The sequence below is a fragment of the Elephas maximus genome, chromosome 2 (assembly GCF_024166365.1).
Source record: "Elephas maximus indicus isolate mEleMax1 chromosome 2, mEleMax1 primary haplotype, whole genome shotgun sequence".
NCBI classification, from domain to species: Eukaryota; Metazoa; Chordata; class Mammalia; order Proboscidea; family Elephantidae; genus Elephas; species Elephas maximus.
In genome coordinates this window covers 205,985,418-206,010,014 of record NC_064820.1, presented here as the reverse complement: position 1 = coordinate 206,010,014, position 24,597 = coordinate 205,985,418, and the positions used below count along the sequence as shown (strand labels likewise).

Here is a 24,597-nt window from a genome sequence, read left to right as displayed (position 1 = left end):
GCAGCAGAGAGTCTACTCAACCTTCCAGAATCATTGAAAAATGGTGCGTTATCTATGGGGCAGTTCTACTCCCTCCTATAGGGTTGCTATGAGTCAGAATCAACTCGAGGGCACTGGGTTGGTTTTGGGATCAGCAACAGATAAGTACATGCAGCTAACCTACCACACAGATCAAAAAAAACACCCTTTGGGTAAAACATCTCTCACTTATCTGCCCCCTTCCTGCTCTGCACTGGGTCTGAGCTGCCTTCATAGATTGCCACATCCCCTGGGCTGAACATAGGATCCATCACATTCATTGAGCTGTTCTCCTGGCCTTGCAGAGGGAACAAATTAACCACGAGGGAAAAAATAATCTGTTAGCTCCCCTAAGCTGGGAACTTGGAGCAGAAACATCTCCTTTGCCTAAGCACAGGTATAAGGGGCCCACAGACTTTGAATACCTTTCACCCCTACATAGACCTGTGTGGGCCCATTTCAATAACATAGGCCCTCATTAGCACAGTATAACAGGGTATATACCTGAAGTCTAACTTCCATTGTTTCAGCTACATGGTGGAGAGGTAGGTTCATGACATTTGATGGCACTCAGCCTATTAAGCAGGGTCCTCACATACCCACATTTTTTTTTTTTTGAGGACTGATGCCTCCACACATGCCACCTTCAGACCCACAACAGTAGTCCAAAGATAAGTGGTGCATGCCAGTCCTTACAGTCAACAACATTGGGTGCCCACAATCAGGCTACAAAATCCACCCCCCTAGGCTTTCTGGGAAAGAAGGACATGCTTTCATTACAGACACTCAGAGGTGATTGTCAGCCCCCTGCCTTGCTGAGCATGTGACCCCCTACTATAGCAAGATATCTGTGCTTACACTAACCACCTCTGCCCATCCAGGACTGCAGGTGAAAGCCTGCACCACTCACATGGTGACAAACTATCTGGACACCTGAGCTGAATCAATACAAGAAAATGACGGGACTCCTGGGCTTACATGCCTAGTAAAAGTTCTAACCACCTGGTGACAGGATGCTAGAATTTCAAAGGTACCAATGATCAAACTAGCCCACACAAATAGCAAATAACAAAACAAGAAGCTGGGATACAGTAAGCAAACCTAAAATAAATAAATAAATTATGGATGGCTCAGATAAAACAGTCAATATCAAATCACATAAAGAGGAAGACCACAATGGCTTCAGCAAGCTACCAAAACAAAGAATCAAGAAATCTTGTGGATGAAGATAACTTCTTGGAACTATCAGAGGTAGAATACAAAAGATTAGTACAGAGAACTCTTCAAAGTTCAGAAAGGAGATCAGGCAAAAAGCAGAGCATGCCAAGGAGCACACAGGCAAACAACAGAGGAACTTAAGAAGATTAAAGAAGAGCATAATGACAAATTTAAAGGCTGCAAGAATCCAGGGAGAAAAAACAAACAGAAATCCAGAAGATTAACAATAAATTTCAGAATTTGACAACTCAGTAGAAAGTTATAGGAGCAGAATTGAGACAATGGAAGTCAGAATTAGTGGGTCTGAAGATAAAGCACTTGACACCAATATATTTGAGGAAAACTGAGATAAAAGAATTTTAAAAATGAAGAAACCATAAGAGTTATGTGGGACTCTATCAAGAGGAATACCAAAACAATGGAGGATAACAGAAAATACAGAGAGAATTGTTGAAGATTTGTTGGCAGAAAACTTCCCTGGTATTGTGAAAGATGCTCATCAAATCCCACACAGGGTAGATCTCGAAAGAAAGTCACCAAGATATGTTATAATCGTACTTGCCAAAACCAAATATAAAGAGAGAATTTTAAGAGGGGCTGGGTATAAACAAAAAGACACCTACAAAGAAAGGTCAATAAGACTAAGTTCGGACTACTCAGCAGAAACTATACAGGCAAGAAGGCAATGGGATGACATATATAAAGCCTTGAAGGAAAAAAAAAAATATATTAGCCTGTCTCTCAAAGATGATGGTGAAGTTGGGACATTTCCAGATAAACAGAAGTTTAGGGAATTTGCAAAAACCAAACCAAAACTACTAGAAATACTGAAGGAAGTTCCCTGGCTAGAAAATCAATAGCATCAGATATCAACTTAATACTAGAACATAGGACAGTGTGACCAGATATCAACCTAGATAGGGGAATCACAAAAATAAATCAAGATAAAATCATGCTCAAAACACAGAAACACTGATGTCATTATGTAAAAGATGACAAAATTAAATCAATAAAGAAGGACTAAAAAATGTAGATCCTTCACATGGAGAGAAAGTCAAGATAATATAAAGAATTAAAAGTTTGATTTAAAGTTAGAAAAAATAGGGGTAAATATTAAGGTAACCACAAAGGGGACTAACAATCCTACACATCAAAATAAAATACAAGAAAAACATCAAGACTCAGCTAGAACAAAATCAACAACAATGAATAAGAGGAAGAGACAATATATAAAGAAAAACCACTCAACAGAAAAAAATTAAGTGGAACAAAGAAACTGTCAACAACACACACACAAAAATATCAAAATGATAGCACTAAACACATAACTATCCCTAATTATGATGAATGTAAATGGACTAAATATGCCAATAAAGAGATAGAAAGTGGCAGAATGGATAAAAAAACACAATCCATCCGTATGTCGCCTATAAGAGACACAACTTAGAATCAAAAACACAAACAAACTACAACTCAAAGGATGGAAAAAAAAAATCAAGCAAACAACATTCAAAAAGGGCAGGAGTGGCAATATTAATTTCTGACAAAATAGACTTTAAAGTTAAATCCACTGCAAAGGATGAGGAAGGGCACTATATAATAAAAAAAAAGAGACAATATGCCAGGAGTATATAGCCATATTACATATCTACACACCCAACGACAGCGCTTCAAGACACATAAAACAAACTCTAACAGCATTGAAAAGAGAGATAGACAGCTCCAAGATAACAGTAGGAGACTTCAACACACCGTTTTCAGTGAAGGACAGAACATCTGGAAAGAAGCTCAGTAAAGACAGAGAAGAGCTAAATGCCACGATCAACCAATTTGACCTCATAGACATATAGAGAACACTCTGCCCAACAGCAGCCAAGCATACTTTCTTTTCCAACACGTGTGGAATATTCTCTAGAATAGACCACATATTAGGTCATAAAGCAAGCATTAACAGAATCCAAAACATCAAAATATTACAAAGCTTCTTCTCTGACCATAAAACCCCAAAAGTAGAAAGCAGTAACAGAAGAAGCAGGGAAAAGAAATCACACACTTGGAAACTGAACAACACCCTGCTCAAAAATGACTGGGATGACTGGGTTATAGAATAAATGAAGGATGGAATAAAGAAATTCATAGAATCAAATGAGAATGAAAACACTACCAGAACTTTTGGGACGTAGCTAAAACAGCCCTCGAAGGTAAATTTATAGCAATCAATGCACACATCCAAAAAGAAGAAATGGTCAAAATCCAAGAATTAGCCCTACAATTTGAACAAATAGAGAGCAACAAAAGAAACCCTCAGGCACCAGAAGAAAGCAAATAATAAAAATTAGAGCAGAATTAAATGAAATAGAGAAAAGAAAAACAATTGAGAGAGTTAACAAGACCAAATGCTGGGGGAGGTGGAGCCAATATGGCAGAGTAGCCTGACATTTCTGATGATTCCTCTTACAAAAAAGACATGAAAAAACAAGTGAAACTATTATGTATATGACAAGCTAGGAGACTTGGACATCAAAGGCAAAGTTAGGAAATCAGACTGAGCAGCAAAAGGAAGGAGAGACAGTTCAGAAGTGGTAGGCCTGACTTGGTGAGAACACTCAGGCATGATACCCTGGAGTGACTGCAGTGGGGCTGGAGGTAGTGTTCGGGACACGGTTTCCTCAGGGAGAGACAGTAAGTCACACAGTCTACTCACACCTCTGGAACCAGAGAAGAACAGGATTCTCAGCAAAAGCTAAGTACTTGTGTTTATTTTACCATGTCCCCAGCCCCCAAGCTGGCTTCAGTGGTCTTTGATTTCCCAGGGCCTGAGATAGGTCATGCTGCATGCCCTAAGCCATTCTCCTGGCCTTGGAGAAGGAACAACTTAACAATTAGGGGAAAAGATAATCTGCCAGCTCCACCAAGCTGTGGAGCTCAGGACAGAAGTGGCTCCTGTCCAGGCACAAACAGTTGGAGAACTTTGAATACCTTCCACCCCTGCATGAACCAGTGTTGACTTATTTCAGGAGAATAGGCCCATCTTGGCAGACTGCAATGATGTACATGCTTGAGATCTGAATGCTACTGTTTCAGCTGTGCGGTGGAGAGGTGGGTTTTTTATGGTTGAAGCTGCTTTGCCTATTAAACAGGGCCCTCACTTGCCCACATCAGGGGCCTCAAGACTGGTGGCTCCACCCGCATTACCTAACCACCTGTGATGGGGTCCAAGGATACTTTGTGCCTCCCAGTCCTTACAACCAAAAACATTGGGTGTCTGTGGTCCAGCTGCAGTACACATCCACCTGTGTGCTCTAGGGAACAGGGAAGTGCTTTCCTCATAGACACTCAGTGGATGGTTGTCAACTCCCTGTCTTGTTCAGAGTGTGACCCCTTGCTGCAACAAGACACCTGTGCCTACCCCAATCACCCCTGCCCCTCTAAGACTGTAGGACAAGCCTGTACCACACACTCGATGACCGACTACCTGGACACCTGAGCTGAATCCGTACAAAAAAAAGCTAATGGGCTCCTAGGCTCATATACCTGGTAATAGCTCTGGCCATCTGGTGACAGGATGTTACAGCTTCAAAAGCACAAATAATCAAGCTAGCTCACTCAAGCAGCCTATTTGGGCATATCAAAACAAAATAAAGCAAGCAGCTGAATACAGTAAGCAAATATAAAATAAATTAATACAATAACACAGATGGCTCAGAGACAACAGTCAATATCAAATTACATGAAGGTGCAGACCATGATTGCTTCAAAAAGTTCTCAGAATGAAGAATCAAGGGATCTTTCGGATGAAGGCGTCTTCCTGGAATTACCAGATGCAGAATACAAAAGATTAAGACACAGGAACTCTTCAAGAGATCAGGAAGAAGATCAGGCAAAATGCAGAACAAGCCAAGGAACACACATATAAAGCAGTTGAAGAAATTAAAGAGGTTATTCAAGAACATAATGAGAAAATTAATAGACTGCAAGAATCCAGAGAGAGAGAGCAATCACAAATTCAGAAGATTAACAACAAAATTACAGAATCAGTCAGCTCAATAGAAAGTCAGAGAAGAATTGAGGAAATGGAAGGCAGAATTAGTGAGATTGAAGATAAAACTATTGGCACCAATTCACGCTCCCTGGACCTTCTGTTAGCCCAAGACTGGAGCCATTCCCAAAGCCAACTCTTCAGACAGGGATTGCATTGGACTATAAGACAGAAAATGATACTGGTGAGGAGTGAGCTTGTTGGCTCAAGTAGGCACACGAGACTGTGAGCAACTCCTGTCTGGAGGTAAGATGAGAATGCAGCGGGGGACAGGAACTGGTTGATTGGACACAGGGAATACAGGGTGGAGAGTAGGAGTGTGCTGTTTTGTTACATGGAGAGCAGCTAGGAGTACATAGCAAGGTGTATATAAATTTTTGTATGAGAGAATGACTTGATTTGTAAACTTTGACTTAAAAAAACTTTCACTTAACGCACAATAAAAAAAACGAATGAACAAAAAAACTGAAAAAATTCCAGGTATTGTTCGTTGTTAGGAGGATGCATTAAAAAAATAAAATAAAATAAACAGTGGTATATCCATATCCATAGGCAGTAATACAGTTCAACTATAAAAAGGAAGAGCTCCCTTATTAGCAATTTTCTAATAACTTAATTGAGAACACTTCTTACACAGGCTTAATTATTTTAGGAAGGCACCAAACATCACCTTGCTGGGGTTCTGCATCATGAAGTTGGCTCATCAAAGGCTAAATTAACCATGTAAGCGATTCGTGTTTAGTTGCAATGTTTACAAACAAGGTAAAAATCCAATACTTGTTAGCAAATCAGTTTCATTAATGAAGAAGAAGAAAAAAAACACCTTGGGGAGGACCCTTGGGATGTTCCAAGGTCACCTCAAAAAGTGGGGAGCAAAATGTTGTCTTCCCATGAAATGACCCTGAGATCCATTCACAATATAAATCTCTGATTGTGAATAGGTAAAGGAATAGTTCCTGCTTCCCTTCCAGTAGGTAGAGATGAATGACATGTGCATTTACTAAAATTATCAGGAGCATCTTCACATCTTTTCTATTGGACTTCATCTCTAAAAATGTTGCATCATTTATTTTATCAAATCAAGACTTAACGTAACTTCTGAAATCTTTAGTTTCAAAAAGACATCCAAAGTGAGAGGTAGGAATAATCATCATTCATATGGAGTAACATCTAGATCAGAAAATGTCCTATGGAACTGATCATTTGTCTGCAATTCTGAGGCTTGATCATGTCCTCACAAGGCAACGTCACACTCTGGATTACTGAGTCATCAGAGTTTAACATTTCCTTTCCTTTGTGGTCTGACCACCTGTAAGATTCTATGGTCCTTTGAGGCCTTTCCAAAATGCCTCAATTAAAGCAATAGGGGCCTGAGTATCCTTTTCTAAAAGTCCAATATAAAACACTACTTTAATAAATTTCCATTTGCTCTACTCTATGCAATTTATTTTCTTATCATGTTTTTCTTAGCAGACAGGGTTGTTAACTAATTGTCACAAGGTCCATGGTTCCCCATGGGAAATAACTCAGTCTTGATAAGAGCAATTGGTCTTCCCAGGAAAATTGGAAGATTGGTCTTATCATAAAACTTGAAATAGGCCGAAATGAAATGGAATGCATAAACATAGATATCCTAGGCATTAGTGAGCTGAAATGGACTGTTACTGGCCATTTTGAATCAGACAATCATATGGTGTGCTGTGCTGGAAATGAAAACTTGAAGAGGAATGGTGTTGCATTCATCATCAAAAAGAACATTTCAAAATCTTTCCTGAAGTACTATGCTGTCAGCAACAGGATAAGATCCATAGGCCTACAAGGAAGGCCAGTTAATACAAATATTATTCAGATTTATGCACCAGCCACTAAGGCCAAAGATGAAGAAATTGAAGATTCTTTTTCACCAACTTCTGCAGTCTGAAACTGATCAAACGTGCAATCAGGATACATTGAGAATCACTGGTGATTGGAATGGAGAAGTTGGAAGCAAAGCAGAAGGATTCGTAGTTGGAATATATGGTGTTGGTGATAGAAATGATGCCCGAGATTGCATGATAGGATTTTGCAAGACCAATGACTTTTTCTTCACAAACACCTTTATTCCACAACATAAACAGCGACTATACACATGGACCTTGCTGAATAGAATACACATGGACCTTGCTGAATAGAACACACAGGAATAAAATCAACTACATCTGTGGAAAAAGTCAATGGAAAAGCTCAATATCACCAGTCAGAATAAGGCCAGGATCCAACTGTGAAAAAGATTATCAATTGCTCAGATACAAGTTCATATTGAAGCTGAAGAAAGTTAAAGTAAGTCCACAGGAGCCAAAATACAACCTTGAATATATTCCACCTGAAATTAGAGACCATCTTAAGAATAGATTTGATGCATGGAACACTAATGACCGAAGACCAGACAAGTTGTGGAAAGACATCAAGGACATCATACATGAATAAAGCAAGAGGTCATTAAAAAGATAGGAAAGAAAGAAAAGACCAAAATAGATGTCAGAAGAGACTCTGAAACTTGCTCTTGGAACGTCGAGTGGCTAAAGAAAACAGAAGAAATGATGAAATAAAAGAGCCGAACAGATTTCAAAGGGTAGCTAAAGAAGACAAAGTATTGTGATGACGTATGCAAAGACCTAGAGTTAGAAAACCAAAAGGGAAGAATACACTTGCCTTTTCTCAAGCTGAAAAAACTGAAGAAAAAATTCAAGCCACAAGTTTCAATATTGAAGGACTTTACAGGGAAAATATTAAATGATTCAGGAAGCATCAAAAGAAGATGGAAGGAATATACAGAGTCATTATGTGAAAAAGAATTGGTAAATATTCAACCATTTCAGGAGGCAGCATATGATCAGGAACTGATGGCACTGAAGGAAGAGGTCCAAGCTAGCGAAAATTCATACAGTTCTTACTAGTTCCAAGGAATATTTCAAGTAATTTCTACATATTTCCTCATTTAATCCTCATAAAACCCTATGAAAGAGTGTATCTGTCAGAGTTGTCTAGGGTTCCACTCCACAGTCCCTGTGACTTCAAGCAACAGAGGTTTATTTTCACTCTAGACATACGTTCATAATGAGCCAGAGGGGTGCTGGAGGGGAAGATTCCTCATCTTAGTCACTCAGGGACCCAGGGAATGATGGCAGCCATCTGTAACGTTGCTGTTCAACATGACAGAGGGAGGAGGTGCATGTGGAAGTCAAAATGCCATGGCAATTTACCTAAATAAATGATTGGCTCATAAAATAAAGAATATTACTTTTGAGTACTGAGCTTAAAAAAAAAAAAAAATCTGTTAAGAAACCAAATGGTCAACAATGACTCTAAAGGTGAGAAGCTAAGGGGACAGGAAAACTAGATTACTGGAAACAAAACAAAACAGAAATAACGAGAATGTTGACACATTGGGAAAAATGTAACCCATGTCACTGAACAATTTCTGTAGAAATAGTTAAATTGGAACATAATTTTCTGTGTAAACTTTCACAGAAAACAGAATAAAATATTACTTAGAAGTGCTGCATTTGCCACCACCAACATGGAGAGTTTGTACTGAGTGCTGTTCTTAGTGCTGGAATGCCCCAGTCTGAAACTGAAGAAGCTGACCTGGGTGCACATACAGTTGTCCATGATGGTGTACGCTCTGGTAGTGGTGTCTTACTTCCTTATCACTGGAGAAATAATTTATAACGTTATTGTGGAACCTCCAAATGTTGACGTTATGACTGATGAACATGGGCATCAAAGACCAGTAGCTTTCTTGACTACAGAGTAAATGGACAATACATTATGGAAGGACTTGCTTCCTGTTTACAATAGGGGAGGGGGTTAGGTTTCATAATTCTGGACCTATCCAGTGCACCAAATATCCCAAAACTCAATAGATTTCTTCTATTTATTGAATTTGTCTGTGCCCTATTGAACTTTTTTAGGGCTAGGATATTCATGAGAATGAAACTGCTGACCTATCTGATGGGTTAGATTATGTACATAGATACTACGGTCCTCGATATACAGGTGGGTACTATTTTTCTTTTTATGGAGAACTAACAGTGATCATTATGGGGGTGGAACCGATAGGTTTTTCATCTTTTGGTTTTGGTTTTCCAATCACTCACACTCCCGAACAATATTATACTTTAAAAGAAAAAAAAAATTCTAGAATCTTTATGGGCTTTCACATTTTTTTCTTGTATTCAAATATTTTACCATTTGTGTGCCTTCTCTTCAAAATAAGGAAGAAACAAATCCACAAACAAGAGAAAAATCATTAGGAGATGAATTCAGAACTCTGTATGCCCCCAGGGTGCGAAGCTCAAGGGAGGAAAACATGTCCTTGCTAAAGGCCTATATTTTTATATTATTTAAAAAAAAAAAAGTAAATGCTCCCACTGTGATGTACTATCATTCTCTGAGGGAAGGAAAACACTTATCTATATCTCATTGTTCCCCTGTTTTTCACTTTCAACTTGACACTTAAATCAATGCACAAGCTGACTATGTTCTTATGAGTTAATATTCAGGGGGAAAGGGAACTGTAGGTTTCAAAAAAATCTCAAATAAGGAGGTATGTAGTCATATATATATATTAATTTTGGCTAAGAAATGACTAATGTGTAATTCTTTGAATTGTAGCACTAAATCCATTTTTAATAATGAAATGGTTAAATTTTTTTTTAATTAACTTTTATTAAGCTTCAAGTGAACATTTACAAATCCAATCAGTCTGTCACATGTAAGTTTACATACATCTTACTCCCTTCTCCCACTTGCTCTCCCCCTATTGAGTCAGCCCTTTCAGTCTCTCATTTCGTGCCAATTTTGCCGTCTTCCCTCTCTCTCTATCTTCCCATCCCCCCTCCAGTCAAGAGTTGCCAACACACTCTCCAGTGTCCACCTGATTTAATTAGCTCACTCTTCATCAGCATCTCTTTCCCCCCCACCCCGCTGACCAGTCCCTTTCATGTCTGATGAGTTGTCTTCGGGGATGGTCCCTGTCCTGTGCCAACAGAAGGTCTGGGGAGCACTGCCGCTGGAATTCCTCTAGTCGCAGTCAGACCATTAAGTATGGTCTCTTTATGAGAATTTGGGGTCTGCATCCCACTGATCTCCTGCTCCCTCAGGAGTTCTCTGTTGTGCTCCCTGACAGGGCAGTCATCGATTGTGGCCTGGCACCAACTAGTTCTTCTGGTCTCAGGATGATGTAGGTCTCTGGTTCATGTGGCCCTTTCTGTCTCTTGGGCTCTTAGTTGTCGTGTGACCTTGGTGTTCTTCATTTTCCTTTGCTCCAGGTGGGCTGAGACCAATTGATGCATCTTAGATGGCCGCTTGTTAGCATTTAGGACCCCAGACGCCACATTTCAAAGTGGGATGCAGAATGTTTTCATAATAGAATTATTTTGCCAATTGACTTAGAAGTCCCCTCAAACCATGTTCTCCAGACCCCCGCCCCTGCTCCGCTGACCTTTGAAGCATTCATTTATCCCGGAAACCTCTTTGCTTTTAGTCCAATCCAATTGGGCTGACCTTCCTTGTATTGAGTGTTGTCTTTCCCTTCACCCAAAGCAGTTCTTCTCTACTAATTGATCAGTAAAAAACCCTCTCCCTCCCTCCCTCCCTCCCCTCTTCATAACCACAAAAGTATGTGCTCTTCTCAGTTTTTTCTATTTCTCAAGATCTTATCATAGTGGTCTTATACAATATTTGTCCTTTTGCCTCTGACTCATTTTGCTCAGCATAATGCCTTCCAGATTCCTCCATGTTATGAAATGTTTCAGGGATTCGTCACTGTTCTTTATTGACGCGTAGTATTTCATTGTGTGAATATACCACAATTTATTTACCCATTCATCCATTGACGGACACCTTGGTTGCTTCCAGCTTTTTGCTGTTGTAAACAGAGCTGCAATAAACATGGGTGTGCATATATCTGTTTGTGTGAAGGCTCTTGTATCTCTAGGGTATATTCCGAGGAGTGGGATTTCTGGGTTGTATGGTAGTTCTATTTCTAACTGTTTAAGATAACGCCAGATGGATTTCCAAAGTGGTTGTACCGTTTGACATTCCTACCAGCAGTGTATGAGAGTTCCAATCTCTCCGCAGCCTCTCCAACATTTATTATTTTGTGTTTTTTGGATTAATGCCAGCCTAGTTGGTTTGAGATGGAATCTCATCGTAGTTTTCATTTGCATTTCTCTAATGGCTAATGATCGGGAGCATTTTCTCATGTGTCTGTTGGCTGCCTGAATATCTTCTTTAGTGAAATGTGTGTTCATATCCTTTGCCCACTTCTTGACTGGGTTGTTTGTCTTTTTGTGGTTGAGTTTTGACAGAATCATGTAGATTTTAGAGATTAGGCACTGGTCTGAGATGTCATAGCTGAAAATTCTTTCCCAGTCTGTAGGTGGTCTTTTTACTCTTTTTGTGAAGTCTTTAGATGAGCATAGGTGTTTGATTTTTAGGAGGTCCCAGTTATCTGATCTCTCTTCATCATTTTTGGTAATGTTTTGTATTCTGTTTATGCCCTGTATTAGGGCTCCTAGGGTTGTCCCTATTTTTTCTTCCATGATCTTTATCGTTTTAGTCTTTATGTTTAGGTCTTTGATCCACTTGGAGTTAGTTTTTGTGCATGGTGTGAGGTATGGGTCCTGTTTCATTTTTTTGCAAATGGATATCCAGTTATGCCAGCACCATGAAATTGTTAAATATTTTAAGAGGGGACAGAAAAACAAAATAATCCTGGTGAATAAATAAAATTCTGGAAATAACATAATGTGCTATAAATAGGAACATATAGAAAACCTCTTTAAAAAAATCATGCATTTAATGCAAAAAATGAAGGATCAACACAAATAATTTTGCCAGAATTCTTCATTCATTTATTGTTTCCATAAAAACTATTTGGACCAACGGTGTGCAATTTATATGTCATATACAAAGGATTCAAAATAATAAATCCAAATTTTGCTCTCAAGATATCACTGGCAACAATGAAGCAGACAAGAAAAGAAAAGAAGCTACATTTTACTCCTGATGTTGCTGAGTAATTAGGGGAACAAGAAGAACAGTATAACTGATTTTGTCTGCAGCGGAGGGAAGCCATCTTTAGAAGGATGCTTTTTATCTTTAGGGACATATATATAGCATATATAATGTTTCTCCTCAGTACAGGCTTCATCCTGACATACCTGAGGTTGGGCAAAAGGGGTGCAAAGAAGTTACATAAATTATATAAGGAACAGAAGAAGATGAATTCCATAGGGTTAATTAGGTTCAAGATGAGGCTGGAATTCAAAACTTAGTAAAACCAAATGCACTGTGTTTTGATTACCAGTATAGCTCAGGTATCTTAGCACAGAGAAAATAAACTGAACATGAGATAGACACAGAGTAAGACTTTGGAGGACAAAGAAGGGATGACAAATTACAAGGAGGAATGGAAATTGACAGAATTGGAAATAAAATGAAGCAGTCGACCTGACAGATTTTGACTAATGTGAGTAGAGTTTATGAAAATATTGAAGATAAGTAAAGGGAAATGAGAGAGTAAGAGTTAGGTATATAAGAAGCTCGAGTAACAGAGATGTTAACATTAAAGTTTTGGGAGATGAGGAAATTATAAATGATTAAAGAAATACACTCAAGACTTTGGAATATGTTTCTGAAATGAAACCTATGTACAGGTCATTGGAATTGAGAAGGTCAAGGAATGCTCTGAGAGGCATTGATTTTGTGTGAAGTTTGTGTGTGTATAAATTGGTGGTAGACATGGGGATAAAGAAGAAATCTTTGAGCCAAATGGCAACGTCTTCACAAAAATGGGTAAAATTCCCCTGACTGTAAATGACAGAGTTGATAGAAAGAATCAGGAGGGAACACAATATCATGAATGGCAAAAGAATTCATTCCCAGAATGTGAGATCATCATAGTCAGGAAGCTGCTATGGCTGAGTATTTTTTCATCCTCACACTTTCATCCACAACCCAGTGACAAAAAATTAGGGTTTTAATCTGATTATTTTACAACTTTAAGAATGGCAAGAGATTAACACAAAGTGCAAACTTTTCTTTTGAGAAAATTATATCTACTTATATAACAACAGGATAACTACATTATTTAGTAATAATAAAAAAAGGGAGATGGCATACATCAGAAATAGTAAAATTTCATAGTGTCTATGAGAATTTGAAAATCTGATTACTATATTAAAAGTGTGTTTAGTAGTTCAAAATATTGTTGTTAGTTGCCATGGAGTTGATTTCAACGTATGGCAACTCCATGTATGCAGAGTAGAACTGCTCCATAGGGTTTTGAAGAGTGCGACCTTTCAGAAGCAGATGCAAGGTGTCTGGGTGAGTTTGAACTGCCAACCTTTCAGTTAGTAGTTAGGTATTTAACCATTTGCACCACAAGTTATGTACATTTATGCCAAATAATGAGAGAAGAATCAACAGGAAACAAAAGACATGGAATTTCGTTCATTGTCCCACAGCCACCTTCCTAGATAACTTTGCTTGACAGTCCAGTGAAGGATTTCCGAAAAGCAAGACACCCAATGGAGGTTTTGATAGGTAAAGGAGAATACTGCTACCTCCTCTAGAGAAAACATGTATGAGCTGCTATGAAAAAGGGGCATGGAACCCAATTCATAAGTACTTAGCTCTGAAGAACTTCCTAGCTTAGCTAAAAACTGTATCAAGTGGTCAGCAAGAGATCAGAGGATAAATATTTAACTCCAGGAAGAGAATACTTGTGAATATCAGTGCAAAAAAAATGTACTCTTGCAAGAAAAAGGAAAAGAAAATAATGAGATCTGTCATCGGAGCTATAAATTTCAGATTGTGAAGAAAGTTATCCAATGAAAGTGAATCTTTCTAGTGGTTCAGAGTAAAAATTATGATTTCTAACATAACTTGAATTCACAAAATCAAATATCAATGGTATGATTCCTCTGGACAAAAGAATGTAATTGGCAAAATAAAAAATTGTCCTTATTCAAAGAATGTGCATTTTGATTTGGAGAAAGAAATCATTTTTTCTTGAAAGTACTTGAGATTGGTCTGACTATCCCATCTGTGTGAATATCCAAAAAGTATATCAAAAAATAGAGCCCTGCATAATAAAATCTGTTAAGAAAACATTCTGCATCCCACTTTGAAGAGTGGCATCTGGGGTCTTAAACGCTAGCAAGCAGCCATCTAAGATGCATCAATTGGTCTCAACCCACCTGGATCAAAGGAGAATGAAGAACACAAAGGACACAAGGTGATTATGAGCCCAAGAAACAGAAAGGGACACATGAAACAGAAAGTACATCATCCTGAGACCAGAAGAACTTGATGGTGCCCAGCTACAACTGATGACTGCCCTGACAGGGAACACAACAGAGAACCCCTGAGGGAGCAGGAGAGCAGTGGGATGCAGACCCCAAATTCTTGTAAAAAGACCACACTTAATGGTCTGACTGAGACTAGAAGGACCCCGGTAGTTATGGCCCCCAGACCTTCTGTTGGCCCAGGGCAGGAACCATTCCCGAAGCCAACTCTTCAGACAAGGATTGGACTGGACAATGGGTTGGAGAGAGATGCTGGTGAGGAGTAAGCTTCTTGGATCAGGTGGACACTTGAGAGTATGTTGGCATCTCTTGCCTGGATAGGAGATGAGAGGGTGGAGGCGGTTAAAAGCTGGTGAAATAGACACAAAAAGAGAGAGTGGAGGGAGAGAGCCAGCTGTCTCATAAGAGGGAGAGTAATTGGGAGTGTGTAGCAAGGTGTATATAAATTTTTGTGTGAGAGACTGACTTAATTTGTAAACTTTCACTTAAAGCACTATAAAAATTATAATATATATATATATATAAAGCCCTGACGGCACAATGGCTAAATGCTGGACTGCTAACATAAAACTGATGTTCTGAACTCACCCAGCAGCTGTGCAGGAGAAAAGATCTGGCAATCTACTCCTGTAAAGATTACAGTCTAGGAAACCTTATGGCACACTTCTACTCTGTCATAAGGGTTCCTATGAGACAGAATTAACAGCACACAATAAACAACAACCTATCATAAATACAGGATGTAATTGGAAAGCTTTCAAGCAAGCAGAGTCTGAAATGTGCTTCGTTATACACACACACACATCCTTGAGAATGAGATAGCTTGTACGATGTAATATTTTGCTTTTCTAGATTCATTGGGAAGATGGAAAGGGGAAATCTAACACTTATCGGTCCATTTGTCCTGGGACTCTCCAGCTCCGCAGAGCAGCAACACGTCCTGTCTGTACTGTTCCTCTGTATGTACTTAGTCACTGTGTCAAGGAACATACTCATTATCCTGGCCATTGCCTCTGACTCTCACCTCCACTTTCCTCTGTATTTCTTTCTTAGCAACTTGGCCTTTGTTGACATCTGTTTTTCTTCCAGTACAGTCCCCCAAATGATAGTGAATGGCTTGACTGGTGCAAAGACTATCTCTTTTTAAGGCTGCCTCACCAAGCTTTTTCTCTTCATTTCTTTTGTGAATATGGATAGCCTCCTTCTCTGTGTGATGGCATATGATAGGTATGTGACAATATGCTACCCTTTACGTTATACCACCCTAATGAATCCTCACCTCTGTGTCCAGCTGGTGGCTGGACTCTCAGTATTTACCTATCTTTATGCTCTTCTACACACTGCCCTAATAGCATGTCTGTCCTTCTGTGCCTCCAACATCATCCCTTATTTCTTCTGTGATCTCAACTCACTCCTGCAGCTCTCTTGCTCTGATATCTCCTTCAGTGTGGTGGTCATTTTTACAGTGGGAAGTCTATTGGCTCTCATACCCCTTATCTGCATCCTCATATCTTATGGATTTATCTTCTCTACCATCCTGAGGATAACTTCTACTCAAGGGAAGCAGAGAGCTTTTTCCACCTGTGGCTACCACCTGTCGGTGGTCGTGCTGTCCTATGGCACAGCCAGTACTTTTTCCTTCAGCCTCAGCCCCTTCTCTTTTCATATCCCTGAGAGGGACACTCTGTCAGCCATCATATATACCATGGTGACTACGCTGCTGAATCCTTTCATCTACAGTCTAAGGAATAAGGATATGAAGAGAGCACTTCAGAAAATATTTTGTAAGGGCAGAGTCTTCTTTCAAAAATCATGAACTCCCAGGCTGAATTAAGCCAATGAGTTTGGTGATAAAATAAAATGTATTCCTAGGGAACATAAGAGTTATTAAATGCATCCTTAATGTTGGAATGCATGTTATTCATTTTATCTGGACATAACACTTAATTGTTTGATTAAAAATATGAGATTTTAAGACCTGTTTCTCAGATAGGGAAGTGACTCAAGGAAGCCACATGGTGTGAATACAGTCCACAGATTGTAAGTGTCTTAGTCGTTTAGTGCTTATGTAACCTAAATACCACAAGTAGATGACTTTAAGAAACAGAATTTTATTTTCTCACAGTCTCATAGTCTAGAAGTCTGAATTCAGGGCATCGGCTCCAGGAGATGGCTTTCTCTGTCAGCTCTGAAGGAAGGTCATTGTCGTCAATCTTCTCCTAGTCAAGGAGATTTTTGGGTACATGGACCCTGGTTCCAAATGATGTACTCAGCCCCAAGTGCTTCTTTTAGAGGTCCCCAACTCCCTGATTGCTTTCCTTTCCTTGTATCTCTTGTAAGATAAAAGGCGGTACAGGCCACATCCCAGGGAAACTCCCTTTACATTGGATCAGGGACATGACCTTAGCAAGGGTGTTACAATCCCAACCTAATCCTCTTTAACATAATCTAATCTTGCCTCATTAACCACAGGCAGACATTAGGATTTACAACACAGGAAAATTACAATCACAAAATGGAGAACAAACACACAATACTAGGAATCATGGCTTAATCAATTTGACATATATTTGGGGGAACATAATTCAATCCATGACAAAAGTAAAGGAAGAGTCTCTGACTCTAATACATATATGCCCCAGTGATGAGATGGAAGTCTCTATGATAACTTTTTCAGATATTAAGATAACTTGTAATGAAATTAATGAGTTCAGATTTTTAGTTAAATAGACATGGACTCTAATACTAGCTCTTCAATTTAGTGGTGTAGTTAGGCCATCTCATTTTTAATACTACATTCTCTTAAAAAACTCTCAAAGAATTTATTTGTTTTAAAGAATATATGCTTTCCTCCAATGCCCTCTCCCTAGAAACATAGCCCGTGATATTATTCTTTTGATTCGTGTCTTTGTAATACTTGATTGGTCTCAGAATCTCTTTCCCAGCTGATGCCACAGGGCAGATATCAGCTGATCTCCTTCCACTAGGAGTGTTGAGTGCATTCCATGTTTCGAGAAATTTTGTTTTTGCTTTTTTTTTTTTTTTTTTTAAAGATAGAAGGGTATTTTTCTTTTCTTTTGGACAAGTATGTGCCCTCTATCTATAGAAAACCTCAACTTCTTTCAAGAGGAAGCAACATCTCCAGTACAATGAACTTTATTTTCTCCTATGTCCAAAAACAATCATATACAGTATATCAACATTATTATACTGGGGGGAGGTTATTCAATCTAATAAATCCATGTTGGATATTGGCAGCCAAATTCAACATCACTGTATATTCAACCTACCCTGGTTCCTTTTTACATTCTCACATCCAAGGATGAGTTAAGGTCATGGTATACTTGTAAATAATGGCTTGAGTGAATACATATGCACATATTCATACACACATACACACCTTCTCAAAGAAAAGCAAATACAGGCTTACCAAAGCTTCAATCAACTCAGGAAAAAAGAAAAAAATATTAATGTATCTTCCAAAAATGCAACAAATCTTGTCAAAATATCTTATATCTTCTAACATATTTACCAGAAGTCCCTGGGTTATACAAACAGTTAAGCACTCACCTACTAGCTGAAAGGTTGACGGTTCAAATGCACCCAAAGATACCTTGGAAAACAGACCTGGCCATGTGCTTCCAGAAGGTCAAAGCCTTGAAATCCCTATGAAGCATTTTGACACATGGGGTTGCCGTAAGTCGGGATGGACCCCACAGCAACTAACAACAATAAGATATGTATTTAATTTACAGTGTCTAATAAAGAACACAGATTCACAGAATTAAGAAATAAAAGATAACTAGAGAAAGAGAGGATTGGTGAGGTTATTTGTAACTTAACAGCTTTAACCAGTAACAATGGCTATTTGCTTTATGCTTGTGTAGCTAAATGACTGCCTGTCCCAAAGGCAAATTCAATCCCTCACTATGGATTTGCATGCAAGAAACTGTTTGAGGATGTGTGAATGATGGAATTCAAGCTCCTACAAGCACATTTTTGCTTCACTTTTTGCTAAACCTAATCATTAGTCAGGAGGATGTTTGTGAAACATTTGTGAGAGGATAATATAGAATTTTCCATTTCTCATAGTTGCGTCATAGCAGCTGATTAGAGAAAAAAGAGGTCAAATAATTAGAGTTACACCACTATTTTGGCTTGAGGAGATTATTAAATGATCAGAAATTAATGTACAAAATTTGGACTAACCTAGGGAAGAAAGAAATTATGCATAGAATGAAAAGAATAATTTTATAATTTCATTCCTTACTTGATAAAAGAGACATTGCTTATATAATATTGACAGCACGAGGTGATTAGCACTATGCACATGGTCACCAAGGACTTTTTCCAGGTAGATGGAAAACTTCATTTAACCTTTGAAGGTTGAGTAGGAGGTAGTTAGGATGATTTTTGTTGCCTTATAGGAAGAAAAAAAAAAAAAAATCTGAGGAGCTCAATGCATAGTGACAGATCACAAGGTCCAGAAGTAATTCTGTGTGAGTGGAGCTGGTGTTATCTAGGAAAGAGTGGATGGTAATAAAAAAAATGGCAGATAGAGCCAGGAAGTCCCAAATAACACAAGAGTTTAGTTAGAGTAACAGGAAACTAGGAAAATCAAAGTAAAACAATGATAAGGCAAATGATACATATATATTTTTAAAAAAATTCCTAGAAGAAACGCAGATTTAAAAAAAATTTTGTAATTTCATTTTTAAGATTTGAAAATAATCACTGACAGCAGGGTCAGATAGATTCTAAAATAATTATGCCATTTTTTGTTTATGGGTTGCTATGAGTCAGAATCAACTCGATGGCAACGGGCTTGATTTGGGTTTTTATGATTTCCTCATATCAAATAAAGGGCTAAACATGCATTAGAAGGTAGTAAACCATGTGCATTTCTTATACTAATCTCGTCAGGGGGCTGCCCCCTGCAACACACATACACACACAAGAAAAGTATTCAAAAGCTAGACATGTGTTCTGTGTTCACTGAGAAGACAAAGGTTAGAGACCGGTAGAAGCTGACATTAATGACAAGGAGTACAGCCTCTTGTCTGAGTGAGCTGCATTTCCATCAGAGAGCCTGTCTTATGCTGGGCTCTCTAGAGAAGCAAAATTGGTGAAGTATATAAGTATATATAGAGAAAGAGATTTATATCAAAGAAATGCGGTTGTAGAGGCTGAAACGTCCTAAGTCCATGGGTTAGTATAGAGGCTTCTCCTGATTGATGTAGCCTCAGGGGCTGGGGAACCCGAGATTGGCAGGGCAGAGAGCAAGGCTCTTACTCCCATTCCACGAAGATCGATGAATCCCAAGACCGGCAGATAAGACTGTGCAGGTAAGCTGCTAGCTCGAGTCCCGAGAACTGGAGGTCAGGCAAACAGGAGCCACCTGCAGGATCCAGTGTGAACAAATTGCCCCTGAGCCCTGCCAGAATGTCCTCTTATATTCCATACAGGCCACATAGTCAAGGAAATTCTATTTCAACTGATTGGCTACTCACAGCAGATCTTATTATAGCAGTGATCACACATCAAATCTCAAAAGGGAAGTGATCATGACATTACATGACCCCTGAAACACTGAGAATCATGGCCCAGCCAAGTGAACATATAATCTTAACCATCACAGAGTCATAGGGCAAGTATGTAGAAAGCATATGTGTGTGATGATAGCTTTTAGTACATTTAAATATGTTTTAAATTTTTACACTTAAAATAATAACAAGAGTTTTTTCTTCCTGTGTTTTAATCTCGCTATTGTAATTAAATGAGCATTTTTTGTGTGTTAGAAATTAATAACCAGAATGGTGGAAGAGAATTTAGAAGCCTAATGCAGATCCATTTATAAATGGAAATTTAATGTATGTCTGCATTTATTTTTTAATGAAATCTAAACATTATAGTTAATTTAGTAAACATAGCTGACTTTCCAGGTAGAAGAAAAATAATATTACCCCTCAGATACATAGACAAATAAACAATGATTAAAGATATAAATGTTAAAATAATATTAAGAAAAATATTAGACAAGAACTTTTAGGTGTTTAGAGGCTTTATTAAGCAATTCAGAATTCACACAAAAAATAAGAGTTCAATAAATCACAAATTCTCTAAAAATGCCTATGATAAATAGGACTACTAATGTATTTTGCAAAGATAACACGCACCTTCAACATTTGTTTGCCGACCACTTCCTCCTCCTTGCAAGGTATTTTCGTAAACACACTATGCTAATTTTTTTACAGCAACATATTAGAAAAACTGCTTAGTGGCACTTCTGAAAATACCTTGTGGGTTGAGTTAGAGGTGGGCAAACAAACAAATGTAGTAGTTGCATTATTTGCATAAAAATATGGTACTCGTAAAACATATGTACTAGAAAGGAAGCAAGGAAATAGAACCTATTGCACATACATCCTGTTGAGGGATCCAGCGCAATTCATCTAATTTTCAAAATACAACGTTCCAGCGGTACCAAATTCCTAAGAATTATCTAAGAAAACTTTATTGCTGAGAAGTGCACAGCTTGTATTCTATCTCTCTCTCTCAATTTCTCTAGCCACTCAAGAATGTTTATTTAAATTCTGATTATAAAAAAAACAAGAATGGAAGCAATCTTTTTAAAATTTTTTTAATTGTTTTTGAAAATATACCCATCAAAACATGCACCAATTCAACAATTTCTACCTGTAGAATGCAATGAAACTGACTACATCCTTCAAATTGTGCAGCAGTTGTCACCCTCCTTTTCTGATTTATTCATCCTCTAATGATGTAAACTAGTTTTCCCCTGTACCTCCTATTGAAGCTTTCGAGTTGCTGTTAACAATTTGATTCCAAATAGTAAGTTCTGCTTTGTCTGGTTTGCTTGTTTGCTTGTTTTTAAAGAGCACAAATCTCATGGCAGGCATTCCTTATTAATTAAGCTAGAATGTTGTTTTGTTTAAAGAAGGCCTCAGGGCATATTTTTTCTTTATGGTTTCAGGGTTAAAGATTATCTCAGGGCAATAGTTTTGGGGGTTATTCCAGCCTCAGTGGCTCCAGAAACTCTGCATTTCATTAGTATGGAAGTTCTCTTCCACATTTTTTCTCTTTTGATCATGATTCTTCAATAGCATATTTGACCAAAACATTCAGTAATGGTAGCTGAGCACCATTTGTTTCTTCTGGCCTCATGACAAAAGAGGCAGTTGATCATGGAGGCAATCATTTACGCTTTCCATAGCCTATCCAGCTCTTCCTCTGTTGCTCCCAGCAAATAGACACCAATTCTTGTACATTGGATGGATGCTTGCAAGCTTTTAAGACCCCAGGCATTACACAATGAACCATGAGGTAGAACAGAAGTACTAAACAAAATATTAGACCAATTAACTGAAATGTCCTATGAGATCATGACCCAAAGCACACAAACCTGTAAACCAAATCCAATGAGGCGTCTTGTACATAAGTAGCCTCAACAGCTAATCTTTTTGTAGTTGTTCTAAATATATGTACGCATTTAGGTTGCATTTGCAGATTCAGCTTATCACAGTATAAAATTCAGCTTATCACAGTATAAAATTTAGTGACATCATTTACACCTTCCAGCTATCCATCCATTACCCTTAATCAATGAGATTTTTCCATTGGCATAAACAAAAACTGATGGGAGGATGGGCTGCCTCTGCCATTCCCCTCTGGGCCACCTCAGCTGAGGCCGTGGGCTCAGAGCCTTCTCTGATAAGTAGACTGGAATTTGGTCTCACCCTCTCTCCCAGTTTCTTCTTGTCAGATAAGGTTTCCTGACACATTTTCTCCCCATGACTACCTATAACTACTTAATTGTACAAAATTAATCTTGTAACCAGAGGGGGAAAATGTTTCATTCTTTGGTTACATGTGCATACTGTTTGCACTTGAACAAAGGCACAATCTTGGTCTCCTGATGGCCATACTGGTTTTGCCTAAACAAAGGCACCCTCCTCTTACCCCCCTTCTTCTTGCTTCCATGCTGCTGCCACATACACCCCTCCAGTTCATCTGTAAAAACTATAGGCCTGACTTCCTATTTATTCTCTCACCCACGGTGCTTGAGGGGCACACATGCAAGTGACAAAACATGCACCCTTGGACAATAGACTTTTGGGAGAACCTGGATCTTGATAAACCCCTACTCCATTTATCACTGGCCTCATTACTCTAAATAATAAAAGCCTGTGACAACACCAGAGAGTATGGTAATTATTTTTTCTGCTACAAAGAGCCGTGTACTGATCCATCTGATATATTTCACTCAGTATATTGGAGAAACTCAGTACTCCATAAGCAGTAACTCCCCTTTTCCTCTCTCTCCTGCCCCTGGTGACCACTAATAAATTTTGGTATCTATATATTATCCTATTCTTATCTTTTTACATAAAAGAAATAATATAATATTTGTTCTTTTAAGCTTGATTTATATCACTTATCATAATGTCCTCAAACTCTATGCAGGTATCCAGACTTCATTTCTCTCTCTGGATGAGTAGGATTTAATTGTATGTGTATACCACATTTCATTTATCCGTTTATCCATCGATGGGCATTTAGGTTGTTTCCAAAATTGGCTGTTGTGAATAGTGCTGTAATGAATATTGGTGTACTTATATCAGTTCACATCACTGCTTTCAAGTCCCTTGGGTATATTTGCAGTAGTCGGATTGCTGGATCATGTGGAGGAATTGACACATTGTTTTCAACAATGGCTGTGCCATATTGCATTCCCAACAGCAATGGATAAGAGTTCCAATTTCTCTGCATCCTCAGCAACATTTGTTATTTTCCATTTTATGAATGCCAGCCATCCTAATTTACATGTCCTGATGGTGCAGTGATTAAGTGCTTGGCTGCTAACAAAAGGTAAGTGGTTCAAACTCACCAGTCACTGCATGGGAGAAAGAAGTGGTAGTCAGCTTCAATAAATATTTACACTCTTGGAAACCCTAAGAAGTTCTACCCTGTCCTATAGGGTTTCCTATAAGTCAAAATCAACTCGATAGCAATGGGCTTTGTTTATTTGGTTAATAGGGTCGATATGAGTCAGAATCAACTCCATGCCAATGAGTTTTGGTTTGGTGCTTATCCTAATTGGAGTGAAATAGTATCTCATTGTAGCTTTGAATTGCATCTCTGTGATGGCTAAAGACTCTGGGCATCTTTTCATTTGTTTGCTGGCCTTTTGAATATCCTCTTTGCTTAAATGTCTATTCAAGCCTTTTGTTGTTGTTGTTTTTAGATGCCATCAGGTTGATTCTGTCTCATAGTGACCTTATACACAACAGAACAAAATGCTGCCAGTTTCTGTTCTATCTTCACAATCATTGCCATGTTTGAGCCCATTGTTGCTGAGTCATTATGTTTTTCTTGTTTTTTATTTCGAGTTATGGAATTTTTAGACCTCTTTGGGGTTACCTTAATATTTGCCCCTATTTTTCTAAGTAAAAACCTAACTTGTATCACCCTATATCGCCCTGTTTTCCTCTCCATATGGCAGTTCTATGCCTCCTGTATTTAGTCCCTCTTTTTGATTATTGTGATCTTCTATATAATGACTTCAATGATTCCCTGTTTTGAGCATTTTTTTCTTTTTAAAATTAATCTTTATTTGTTTTTGTGTTTTCCTTATTTGAGTTGATATCAGGATGTTCTGTTCTGTGACCTTGTATTGTGTTGCTATCTGATGTTATTGATTTTTTGACCAATTTCCTTTAGTATTTCTTGTAGCTTTGGTTTGGTTTTGGCAAATTCTCTAAGTTTGTGTTTATCTGTAAATGTTTTAATTTCACCTTCATCTTTGAGAGAGAGTTTTGCTGGATAAATGATCCTTGGCTGGCAGTTTTTCTCCTTCAGTGCTCTATATATGTCATCCCATTGCCTTCTTGCCTGCATGGTTTCTGCTGAGTAGTCTGAACTTATTGATTCTCCATTGTAGGAGAC

General features: G+C 38.3%; 2 pseudogenes; both read left to right on the top strand.

Moving 5' to 3' along the window:
- The first annotated feature begins 8,834 nt into the window (after nucleotides 1-8,834).
- LOC126062067 (oligosaccharyltransferase complex subunit OSTC-like) lies at nucleotides 8,835-9,277 on the top strand (annotated as a pseudogene).
- A 6,219-nt stretch (nucleotides 9,278-15,496) lies between these two features.
- LOC126067756 (olfactory receptor 1C1-like) lies at nucleotides 15,497-16,447 on the top strand (annotated as a pseudogene).
- Nucleotides 16,448-24,597: the final 8,150 nt, after the last annotated feature.